Source organism: Schistocerca gregaria, chromosome 8, assembly GCF_023897955.1.
Source record: "Schistocerca gregaria isolate iqSchGreg1 chromosome 8, iqSchGreg1.2, whole genome shotgun sequence".
NCBI classification, from domain to species: Eukaryota; Metazoa; Arthropoda; class Insecta; order Orthoptera; family Acrididae; genus Schistocerca; species Schistocerca gregaria.
The window spans coordinates 423,834,151-423,846,451 of record NC_064927.1 but is presented as its reverse complement, the minus strand read 5'-3'; positions in this window follow the sequence as shown (position 1 = coordinate 423,846,451).

Sequence of the window (12,301 nt, the reverse complement as noted above, 5' to 3'; positions counted from 1 at the left end):
GAACGCTCACAGCAAGTGTAGAAAGTATCAGCATGGCCACTGCGTGCGTGTGCAGTTGCGAGCATCGAGTCGCCACCTACTCGTACAAGTTAAATTCTATTGTCAGTAGTTTTTGATCGTAGCACTCTTGTATATTTATTATGCTATCTGTTGCGTCATTTACGGTTCTTACGCACGGAGAGAAAAAAATAACTTTTATAAAACCAACACTGAAATGATATTTACAAGAGCTGTTTTTGTTAGAGTGTGACAAGACTTGATGTGCTTTGTTCTTCAGGTTTGTATTAGTTTGGCGGAGCCTTCGCAGAGATCTTACGGAGCTCCAGGGCTTTGCAGAGCACACGTTGAGGCTGCTACGGTGTTCGTACGGGCGCGCGCCTGTGTGTGTGTGTGTGTGTGTGTGTACTATGTGATAAAATAGAGGGATCGTTTAACTGCAAGCTACTAAAAATGAATCATTCGTTTTCAGCCCACTATATTTTCCGCAGCATCACGTGCGCAAACATGACTGATGCATGAACGAAACTCTACCAATATTCTACGAGTGCCCCTCTGGTCAAACGAAATCCGGTCACCGGTCATCACAGCAGGGCTGGTCCGTTCTCTGAGCTGTTCCAGTGTTCTTGGTGATGAGGTTCGTAAACACGGTCCTTAATGCACCCCAAAGAAAAAAGTCACAAAGTGTAAGGTCATCTTCACCATAACTCACAATCCAGCGATGGGGTAGTTCGTCGCTTAGGTAGCAACGGACATCGATGCCCCCAATGAGGGCTGCCCTGTCCTGTTGGAAGATGAAATTCTCGTAATCTGAAGTCAGTTGTAAAAGAACCAAAAGTGTAACATATCAAAGTAAGAGGTTCTCGCCCGAGTCTCCTCACAGAAGAAACACGGCCCATTCAGCTTCCTCTGTAAGTTTTCGCAGAAAACATTAAGCTTCGGCAAATCTCATTGATGTGCCACAATTGCATGACGATTTTCAGTGCCCCACACTCTTGCATTGTGGTGGCTAGCCTTTCCAGATGAATGTAAGGTTGTTTCGTCGCTGAATATCAGAGTGGAGGCAAAACGTTCGTCCTAAAGGGTTTCCAGTGTTGAGAGGCAAAATTGAAGTGGCCGGCCACAATCTTCAAGTTTTAATTGTTGCACGAGATGTAGAAGGTACGGTTTGAAACGTAACCGCCGTCGCAAAACCTTCCATGCAGTATTCCAATTTCGTGGTTTGTGTGCTTCGTGTGCATCTGGCACACTCGGTCGACTGATATTTTTCTGTTTACAGAGATAACCAGTGTCCCTAAGTTGTCGATATTAATGCCCAATGCTCTGTTTACATGATGTTTTTTTTTCATATTTTCTTCTGAATGGTCACTTCACTGTTATAACAGATAAAGACCACGCACACTGTAACAAAGAAAAGTTTTGTCTTACTTTTTCCCCATTTTGTCATGGTACTGCACTCAAATCGTCAATTCGCGAGCACACTTGGTGAGTGTAAAGTTCTATTCACGCATCAGCCAATTTTGTAGTGTAATACTTGGAAAATAAGGAACTTTGAAAACTAATTAATCACTTATAGTATACATTTAGTTGTATGAACCAATCATTTTTTAAATTTTTTATTAGTATTTTTTCTTAGTAGAAATGCATGACCATTGCAGTGGTACGCAACAGGATTTAGAGAATATAACTTCGTCAGGGGAATGTTGTAGTTTAGGGTGAATCTGATCTCCTCTCAACATTGCTAGCGGCAGACAGCCCGGATGAACTTTTATTGATAATTTCTTCTCCCTCATTCGTCAAGTAAAGGTGTTTCATTAGCTTTAATAAAGGCCTTGAAAATACAGTGTTATTGCGCTGGCGCTAATTGTATTATTATTGCGATATGTTCTTTCGGTCGAACAATGGCTGCAAAGAAAATTAAAGTGTGAGGTAAGGAAATAACAATTTCATGCGTTTTCGATGACGTAGTTCTATCAGAAACCATAAATTATTTGGCAGATCAGTTTAATGAAAAGGTTAGCGTCTTGAAAAGAATTTATAAGATAAACATCAATAAAAATAAAACAGTTTTAAAGTAAAATAAGTGAAGTAAGTAGGATGATGCTAGGGAAATTAGGTACGACAATGAGACTTGTACTATTTAAGCAGCATAATAATTGACTACAGGAGAAGTATAGGGGATCTAAAATGTACAATGTCAGCAACAACAAATTGTTTGATCCAAAAAAGAAATAAATTAATATTTTACTTAAAAAACGTTTCTGAAAGTGAACGTGGAGGAAAACAGTATAAACAAGAAGAGAATAGAAACTTGTGAAATATTGTTCTATAGCATAATGATGAAGATTATGTGGATAGATTGGCTAATTAATGGAGACTTGCTGTATCGAATGGGGTAGAAAACATATTCTATTACGTTTTGATTCAATAAGGTGTCATGCTTTCATCGTTCAATGTGTTTTGTGTGGAGTCAATGAAGATCTGATGTTTAACTGAAAATACTGATAACTTAAATTTACTATTACTTTTAAACAAATGAAGCTATAGAGTTGATGTTTACAACATTTCTCATTTAATGATGCGCTTCTATATGAAATGTAGGACGTTAAGATCGACTAAAGCGTTCAGATTTTAGCATTCAGGTCTTGGTTACAAACCTTGTGAATTTCACTTTAACAGTAAATCCTAAACTATTATAGGTATGATCACTATTCAAGTTTTATTGGGATCACCATGAAAATTTAGGGAGGATGGCAGATTAAAATTACTGTGGTTTGATTCCCTGCATTACTACATAATTAAATAGTTTCCATAAATGTTTCCCTTTATAGCCGATCTTAGGTCCGCCGTATTTAACGCTACTACGTCTCCTCGCCTGAATGATTTCTACACCAAATTCTGTTTCATGTCCGTGACCCTCTCACCGCTATTTGTCGATAATAGAAAACAAGCTGCCTTTCTCTACCCTTTCTCGATGTACTCCATTAATCTTGTCTGTTAAGAATCCCAGACCGCGCAACGCCACTGCAAAATAGGACGGACAAATGCAGTGTAAGCAGTCCGTTTAGTAGATCTATTGCATCTTCTAAGCGTTCTGCCAGTAAAACGCTGACTTTTGTTAGCCTTTCCCACAACATTTTCTGTGTTCTTTCGAATTAAAGTTGTTCATAACTGTAATGCCTATGTATTTCGTTGAATTTACGGCTTCAGATTTGATTGATTTATCGTGTAACCGAAGTTTCACGAATTCCTTTTAGCACTCTTGCGCATGACCTCACACGTAGGGTCGATTTCCAATTTTCTCACCATGGAGATTTCTTATTTAAATCGTTTGCCAAATGGTGTTGATGTTCTGATGACTTTACTAGATCGTAATCGAGAGCGCCATCTACAAACAACCTTAGACGGCTGCTCAGATTGTCTCCTAAGTCATTTATACAGACAAGTAACAGCAGATAGCCTATAACACTGCCTTGGGAAACAGCAGAAATCACTTCTGTCTTACTACGAACTGTGACCTTTCCGACAGGAAATCACGAATCCAGTCGCTTAACTGAGACGATATTCCATATGCACGCGAAGTGATTACAAGTCGCTTGTGAGGAATTGTGTCAAAAGCCTTCTGGAAATCTAGAAATACGGAATCGATTTGAAATTCCTTGTCAATAGCACTTAACACTTCGTGTGAATAAAGAGCTAGTTGTATTTCTCAAGAACGATGTTTTCTAAATCCCTGTTGGCTACATACCAATAAACCGTTCTTTTCGAGGTAATTCCTAATTTTCGAATACAATATATGTTTCAGAATCCTTCTGCATATCGACGTTACTGACGTGGGACTGTAATTTGGCGAATTACACCTACTACCTTTCGTGAATATTGGTGTGACCTGTGCAACTTACCAGATTTTGGGTACGGATCTTCCGACGATCGAGCGGTTGTATATGATTGTTAAGTATGAAGTTATAGCATCGGCGTACTCTGAAACGAACCTAACTGGTATACATTCTGGACTGAAAGATTTTCTTTTATTAAGCTATTTCAGTTGCTTCACTATTCCGAGGATATGTGCTTCTAAGTTACTCATGTAGACAGTTGTTCCTGATTCGAATTCTGGAATATTTACTTCGTCTGCTGAAGGAATTTTGAAAAGCTGTGTTTATTACCTCTGTTAAAGCAGAGATAATAAACAGAGCACTGCAATCGATAGTATTTCCACTGCTATCCTACAGAGAAAGCATTTATTGTGTCTTGCCGCTAGCTTACTTTAAATACGACTAGAATCTCTTTGGATTTTCTGTCACGTTTCGAGATAAAGTTTCGTTGTGGAAACAATTACAAGCATCTCGCATTCAAATCCACGCTAAATTTCGAGCTTCTGTAAAAGACCGCCAATCTTGGGGATTTTGAGTCTGTTTAAATTTGGCATGTTTGTTTCGTTGTTTCTGCAACAGTGTTCTGACCCGTTTTGTGTACCAAGGAGGATCAGCTCCGTCGTTTGTTAATTTATTTCATATAAATCTCTCAATTGCTGTCGATACTATTTTTTTGAACTCTAGCCACAATTGGTATATACTTACACTGCTAATTTGGAAGGAGTGGAGGTTGTCCCTCTGGAAGGCGTCAAGCGAATTTTTATCTTTTTCTTAGACAGATATATTTTTCGTTTATTTTTGGTGGATTTGAGAGTTGCGGTATACAGTCTCGCCACACTGTGTTAACTAATGCCTGTATCCGTTTTGATGCTCGTTATTAACTCAGGATTATTTGTTGCTCAAGGTTCCCTTTTCACTCATCAACACACATTGCTTACGAGAAAGCGCGCCATATGCACGCACACATGCACACACACACACACACACACACACACACACACATTACTGCCATCTAGACTCAACACATTCACTCACGACACAATTCTTGTACACCTCGTGGAGAGAGATCACTGAAAGTGAAAAACGGAAACCTTTTCAACCCTTCGGATGAACAATCACTCCGTTCCTTCAACCAACAATGCCTCTTTCGTTTATCAATCTCGATAGTGCCACATAAAGATTTCGGGGTGCTTTTAGCTCACCATCGGCGGAAACCAATATTTTAGACGAACAGTCAGTCTACACCATGATCAATGTGGAGTAGTTGTTCAGTGTAATTAATTATGTGAATTGTAAAGTGTTTTCTCTTTACTGATTAATATCATTGATTTACTGTAAGGAAATAGAGTTTTACGAAATTTGTTTTGTAGTATTGCAACTGTGTATGATGAGACTTTCTAAATTAGGTTTGTTTATATAAAGGAAATAATAATGTAAAAAAAAAAAACTTGTTCATACTTAGGAACTTGAATTGTATTACGGAAAAGACATACTACTTCCCCTCCACAACGGAAGTGGTGTGGCGCGAACAAAAAAGGTGGAATTGGCCCTCAATCTGGCGGCAAGTGAGAGAGCGAAGTAAGGAGCCAGTAGCCAGCAGCCGACGAGTTAACAGTGCAGGTGCCGAGCGAGGCATTCGCTATCTAATTTGAGGTGGAATGGCCTCGGGTGTAATTATGGCTGTAAAATGGTGCTTTCGCATTGGAAAGGGATCTAAAAAAATTACATTCACGTCGCCAAGAAGAGCAAAATGGAGCATATTACTGCCATAGGGGAGACCAGGTAGCCGCCACGTGCTCGCCACCACTATTGCGCCACCGTTTCATCAGATTCCAGAGGTTAGAATAGTATATCAGTATGAACCAGTGTGCTTGTGTGATTGAATTTGCAATAATAATTCAAGCCGCTCGTAGTGGCCACACGGTTTGAGGCGTCATGTCATGGACTGTGCGACCACTCCCGCCGGAGATTCGAGTCCTCCCTCGGTCATGGGTGTGTGTGTGTTGCTCTTAGTGTAGGTTAGTTTAAGTAGTATGTAAGTCTAGGGACCGATGAATTAAGCAGTTTGGTCCCTTAGGAATTCACACACATTTGAACATTTTTTTAATAATTCAAATATTGCTGAACTTTGTGTTCGAAACATGAATGTTACCTGACACGGTCCTCTCCTTAAAATTACTACACCGAGCATCCTGGACCTGATGGGATACCAGCTCGATTTTACACAGAGGACACGAAGGAACTTGCAATCCTTCTTGCAGCGGTGTACCGTAGGTCTCTAGAAGAGCGTAGCGTTCCAAAGGATTGGAAAAGGGCACAGGTCATCCCCATTTTCAAGAAGGAACGCAGAACAGATGTGCAGAACTATAGACCTATATCTCTAGCGTCGATCAGTTGTAGAATTTTGGAACACCTATTATGTTCGAGTATAATGACTTTTCTGGAGACTAGAAATCTACTCTGTAGGAACCAGCACGGGTTTCGAGAAAGACGATCGTGTGAAACCGAGCTCGCGCTATTCGTCCACGAGACTCAGAGGGCCATAGACACGGGTTCACAGGTAGATACCGTGTTTCTTGACTTCCGCAAGGCGTTCGATACAGTTCCCCACAGTCGTTTAATGAAAAAAAGTAAGAGCATATGGACTATCAGAACAATTGTGTGATTGGATTGAGGAGTTCCTAGATAACAGAACGCAGCATGTCATTCTCAATGGAGAAAAGTCTTCCGAAGTAAGAGTGTTTTCAGGTGTGCCGCAGGGGAGTGTCATAGGACCGTTGGTATTCACAATATACATAAATAACCTTGTGGATGACATCGGAAGTTCACTGAGGCTTTTTGCAGATGATGTTGTGGTGTCTCGAGAGGTTGTAACAATGGAAAATTGTACTGAAATGCACGAGGATCTGCAGCGAATTGACACATGGTGCAGGGAATGGCAAATGAATCTTAATGTAGACAAGTGTACTGTGCTGCGAATACATAGAAAGATAGATCCCATATCATTTAGCTACAATATAGCAGGTCAGCAACTGGAAGCAGTTAATTCCATAAATTATCTCGGAGTAAGCATCAGGAATAATTTAAAATGGAATGATCATATAAAGTTGATCGTCGGTAAAGCAGATGCCAGACTGAGATTCATTGGAAGAATCCTAAGGAAATACAATCCGAAAACAAAGGAAGTAGGTTACAGTACGCTTGTTGGCCCGCTGCTTGAATTCTGCTCAGCAGTGAGGGATCCGTACCAGATAGGGTTGATAGAAGAGAGAGAGAGAGGATCCAACGGAGAGCAGCGCGCTTCGTTACATGATCATTTAGTAATCACGAAAGCGTTACGGAGATGATAGATAAACCCCAGTGGAAGACTCCGCAGGAGGAAAGCTCAGCTCAGTAGCTCGGTACGGGCTTTTGTTGAAGTTTCGAGAACATAACTTCACCCAGGAGTCAAGCAGTATATTGCTCCCTACTACGTATATCTGGCGAAGAGACCATGAGGATAAAATCAGAGGGATTAGAGCCCTCATCGAGGCATACCGACATCCTTTCTTTCCACGAACAATATTAGACTGGAATAGAAGGGCTAACCGATAGAGGTACTCAAAGTGCCCTCCACTACACACCGTCAGGTGGCTTGCGGAGTATGGATGTAGATGTAGATCCTGTGTGTGAAAAATGATGACCATCTGTGTTAATTGTTTGTGCCGGATTTCTAAATGCAAAAATACATAAAAGTGGATAGTCATATTAATAGTTTCATTGAAATCAGGGGAGACATTAATTGATGAATTTATACAGATCTCCAATGTGTTTTGTTTTGCTTCTATTTTTCAAATATCAAGGTCGTTGTTTAATGTGTAGTAGCATAAAGGTTGTCAGTGAAAACTGCTTGCTTCACAAGTAGTGGAAGAGGCATACAATAGTTGACTAACTAAAATATTCAATTACTGTGATATGCTTTAATTTGAGAGTGTAAAGTGTTAGTTCTAATTGACATAAATGTGGTAGCTAAAATCACTTGCTTCACAAGTGATGTTATGAGGCACTTACATTTTAATCCGATTTGAAACTTAACTTGAACTTGAATTTATTTCCAAAGTTTAATAAGAGTACTTCTAGTGTAAACTGTTTTAAAGTGTTGAGGACTAAAAGATCTTAAGTGTGGTTGTAGTTCAGCATTTATTATAATGCAATGATTTTCTGTAAAGTGTGCTTGTTTGTGGATAAAGGAATATTTAAAATCTTAAGTGTGCTTGTAGTTCAGCATTTATTATAATGCAATGATTTTCTGTAAAGTGTGCTTATTTGTGGATAAAGGAATATTTAATAACAGAAAAAGTTAAACTGAAAGTAGGTGTCTGTTAATGAACCTGAAACTTTAACAAAGTGTAAGGCATATGGAATGTGACTATTATGCGTAAGTGTGTTAGCCGAAATGGAACTCTGGTCAGATGCTATTTAGTCTTTGAGAACATTTGTTGTGCTGAATTATGTAAAGACTAAAGTAGTGATTGTACTCAGCAGGGATACAGTTTCTGTTTTGTTGTGTGAATGCTAGTCTTTGCAATTGAGTGCTACTGCTACCCACTGTGTAGTTTCGTCTGTTTATTGTAGGTGTTCATTGCACTTTTCAGAGAAAGAATCTATGAAAGTCCCTTTTTCAAGAGTATATGCAAATCCTCTGAAAATAATGTTTTCACATTATTTTGTCTAATTAGTCTGGCGACCGTTTTATTATTTCATTTGTATCAAATCTGTTACTATCATTTCTACCAACAGCTATAGTTACTAAATTCAGATTCGATTCCCTCTATCTCTTAGGTTAATGCACGGTCAATGCAAAAATCGTCCCAGAGGGTAACACTTACTGCAGGTTTAAACCATTTTGGTAATTATTAATCCACGGCTTCCTTGTGACAGGACTGAAGTTCTGTTATTAAGAAGCAGTGTAGCACACACGCACGCGAACGCAAGTATTAGTGTTACAGAGTGTCCTACGGTGGATTTCCTGCGGCCATACTAACATGCATGCTCTGTGACGTAAGGTAAGTGAAGTTACACCTATGTTGTGTGACAGCCCGTATACGCCACACTGAATAGAGAGTTTTGAATGGTACAGCTGGAGACCGCGTGTCCTTGTCCAGCACGGAACTAGAGAGTAATTTGCAACAATACGGTCCAGCATCCGTTGCTCTGACCAGCTACAGTCATCGGCGACCCCCGTCATCAGTACACTACTATCCACGGCAGCTGTCTCTGTCGGCGGCGGGTTTCCCCGAATCGAAGTTCTGTCGGCTCACCACTGAAACAGATTGCGGCGTTCATGCTACATTGCGTATCATAATTTTATTTCAATATAGAGTTACGGCTGTGCGTGAGAAAAGAGACAGGCATATTACCCACTCCACTACTGCAGATGGTCAAGTGTCGTGGACCCAGAGAGTGGGAAAGTTCCATTCGGTAGAACAGTATGTCGCTGAGCTAAGGCAACCAGTACAAAAATTGGCGCAATATACATTTCTTAATGTATTAATAATTATTAAATAACTGAGTCTGCTGCTACGGTCGCAGGTTCGAATCCTGCCTCGGGCATGGATGTGTGTGATATCCTTAGGTTAGTTAGGTTTATTTAGTTCAAAGTTCTAGGGGACTGATGGCCTCAGAAGTTAAGTGGCATAGTGCTCAGACCCAACTGAGTCTGCATTGAACAGATTTAGCATCTGCGAACGCTGATTAATGTCGGACAGACAAACAACGCCGTAGCCACATTCGTGGACTTTCAGAAACCTGACGGCTCCACAGATAGGCAGACACTAGAGGAATGTGGAAAAGACAGAACAATTAGGGCACTCACAGACACCACATCGAAATAAAAGTTTTAGGAGAAATCTCAGAACCATTAGAAATACCTACAGGGGTCAGCCAAGGACTAGGTCTCTCACCGTTTTGATTCAACATGTTACTGGGGAATATTATCAAACAACGGGAAGAAAAAGTAAAAGGGGTTCCGTTAGAAAGGATACGTGCAAAACAAAATAAAATAAAATGTGTGGCATTTGCAGATGACCTGGCAATACTCAGCAACAACAGACAAGAAGCAATGGAGTACATACACAACTATGTCAAATGCAGTGTAATTAAAAAGAAAATATCCTGTACGGACAGAAATTGTGGTAAACAATAGAACAGGACAAACATTTTAACTATTTAGGTTGTGACGTCATACATGAGTATGACGAAGACACAGAGACGAAAATAGCAGAGTTTAGGAATATATGTGGAACAATAAATAGTAGGCTACGAAATCAAACGAGGAAAGAAATATAACCGAAATTTTATAAGAAAATGAACCGTGGACCTTGCCGTTGGTGGGGAGGCTTGCGTGCCTCAGCGATACAGATAGCCGAACCGTAGGTGCAACCACAACGGAGGGGTATCTGTTGAGAGGCCAGACAAACGTGTGGTTAATGAAGAGGGGCAGCAGACTTTTCAGTAGTTGCAGGGGCAAAAGTCTGAATGATTGATTGATCTGGTCTTGTAACACTAACCAAAACAGCCTTGCTGTGCTGGTACTGCGAACAGTTGAAAGCAAGAGGAAACTACAGCCGTAATTTATCCGGAGGGCATGAAGCTTTGCTGTATGGTTAAATGATGATGGCGTCCTCTTGGGTAAAATTTTCCGAAGGTAAAATAGTCCCCCATTCGCATCTCTGGGCGGGGACTACTCAAGAGGACGTCGTTATCAGGAGAAAGAGAACAGGCGTTCTACGGATTGGAGTGTGGAATGTCATATCCCGTAATCGGGCAGGTAAGTTAGAAAATTTAAAAACGGAAATGGATAGGTTAAAGTTAGATATAGTGGGAATTACTGAAGTTCGGTGGTAGGAGGAACAAGACTTTTGGTCTGGTGAATACAGGGTTATAAATACAAAATCAAATAGGGGTAATGCAGGAGAAGGTTTAATAATGAATAAAAAATAGGAGTGCGGGTAAGCTACTACAAATAGCATGGTGGACGCATTATTGTGGCCAAAATAGACACGCCCATGCCTACTAAAGTAGTACAAGTTTATATGCCAACTAGCTCTGCCGATGACGAGAAGAAAACGAAGAAATATATGATGAAATAAAAGAAGTTATTCAGATATTGAAGGGAGACGAAAATTTAATAGTCATAGGTAACTGGAATTCGGTAGTAGACAAAGGGAGACAAGGAAACGTAGTAGGTGACTATGGATTGGGGGTAAGAAATGAAAGAGGAAGCCGCCTAGTAGAATTTTGCACAGAGCATGACTTAATCATAGCTAACACTTGGTTCAAGAATCATAAAAGAAAGTTATATACATGGAAGAAGCCCGGATATACGGAAAGGTTTCTGATAGATTGTATAATGGTAAGACAGAGATTTAGGAACCAGGTTTTAAATTGTAAGACATTTCCAGGGGCAGATGTGGACTCTGACCACAATCTATTAGTTATGAACTGTAGATTAAAACCGAAGAAACTGCAAACAGGTGGGAATTTAAGGAGATGGGACCTGGATAAACTGACTAAACCAGAGGTTGTACAGAGTTTCAGGGTGAGCATAAGGGAACAATTGACAGGAATGGGGGAAGAAATACAGTAGAAGAAGGATGGGTAGCTTTGAGTGATGAAGTAGTGAAGGCAGCAGTGGATCAAGTAGGTAAAAAGACGAGTGCTAGTAGAAATCCTTGGGTAACAGAAGAAATATTGAATTTAATTGATGTAAGGAGAAAATATAAAAATGCAGTAAATGAAGCAGGCAAAAAGGTATACAAACGTGTCAAAAATGAGATCGACAGGAAGTGAAAAATGGCTAAGCAGACATGGCTAGAGGACAAATTTAAGGATGTAGAGGCTTATCTCACTGGGCGTAAGATAGATACTGCCTACAGGAAAATTAAAGAGACCTTTGGAGAAAATAGAACCACTTGTATGAATATCAAGAGCTCAGATGCAAACCCAGTTCTAAACAAAGAAGAGAAAGCAGAAAGGTGGAAGGAGTATATAGAGGACAATATTATGGAAATGGAAGAGGATGTAGATGAGGATGAAATGGGAGATATGATTCTGCGTGAAGAGTTTGACAGAGCACTGAAAGACCTGAGTCGAAACAAGACCCTGGGAGTAGACAACATTCCCTTAGAACTACTGACGGCTTTGGGAGAGCCAGTCCTGACAGAACTCTACCATCTGGTGAGCAAGATGTATGAGACAGGTGAAAAACCCTCAGACCTCAAGAAGAATGTAATAATTCCAATCCCAAAGAAAGCAGGTGTTGACAGATGTGAAAATTACCAAACTATCAGTTTAATAAGTCACTGCTGCAAAACACTAACGCGAATTCTTTACGAGGTGCATTCAAGTTCTAAGGCCTCCGAATTTTTTTCTAATTAACTACTCACCCG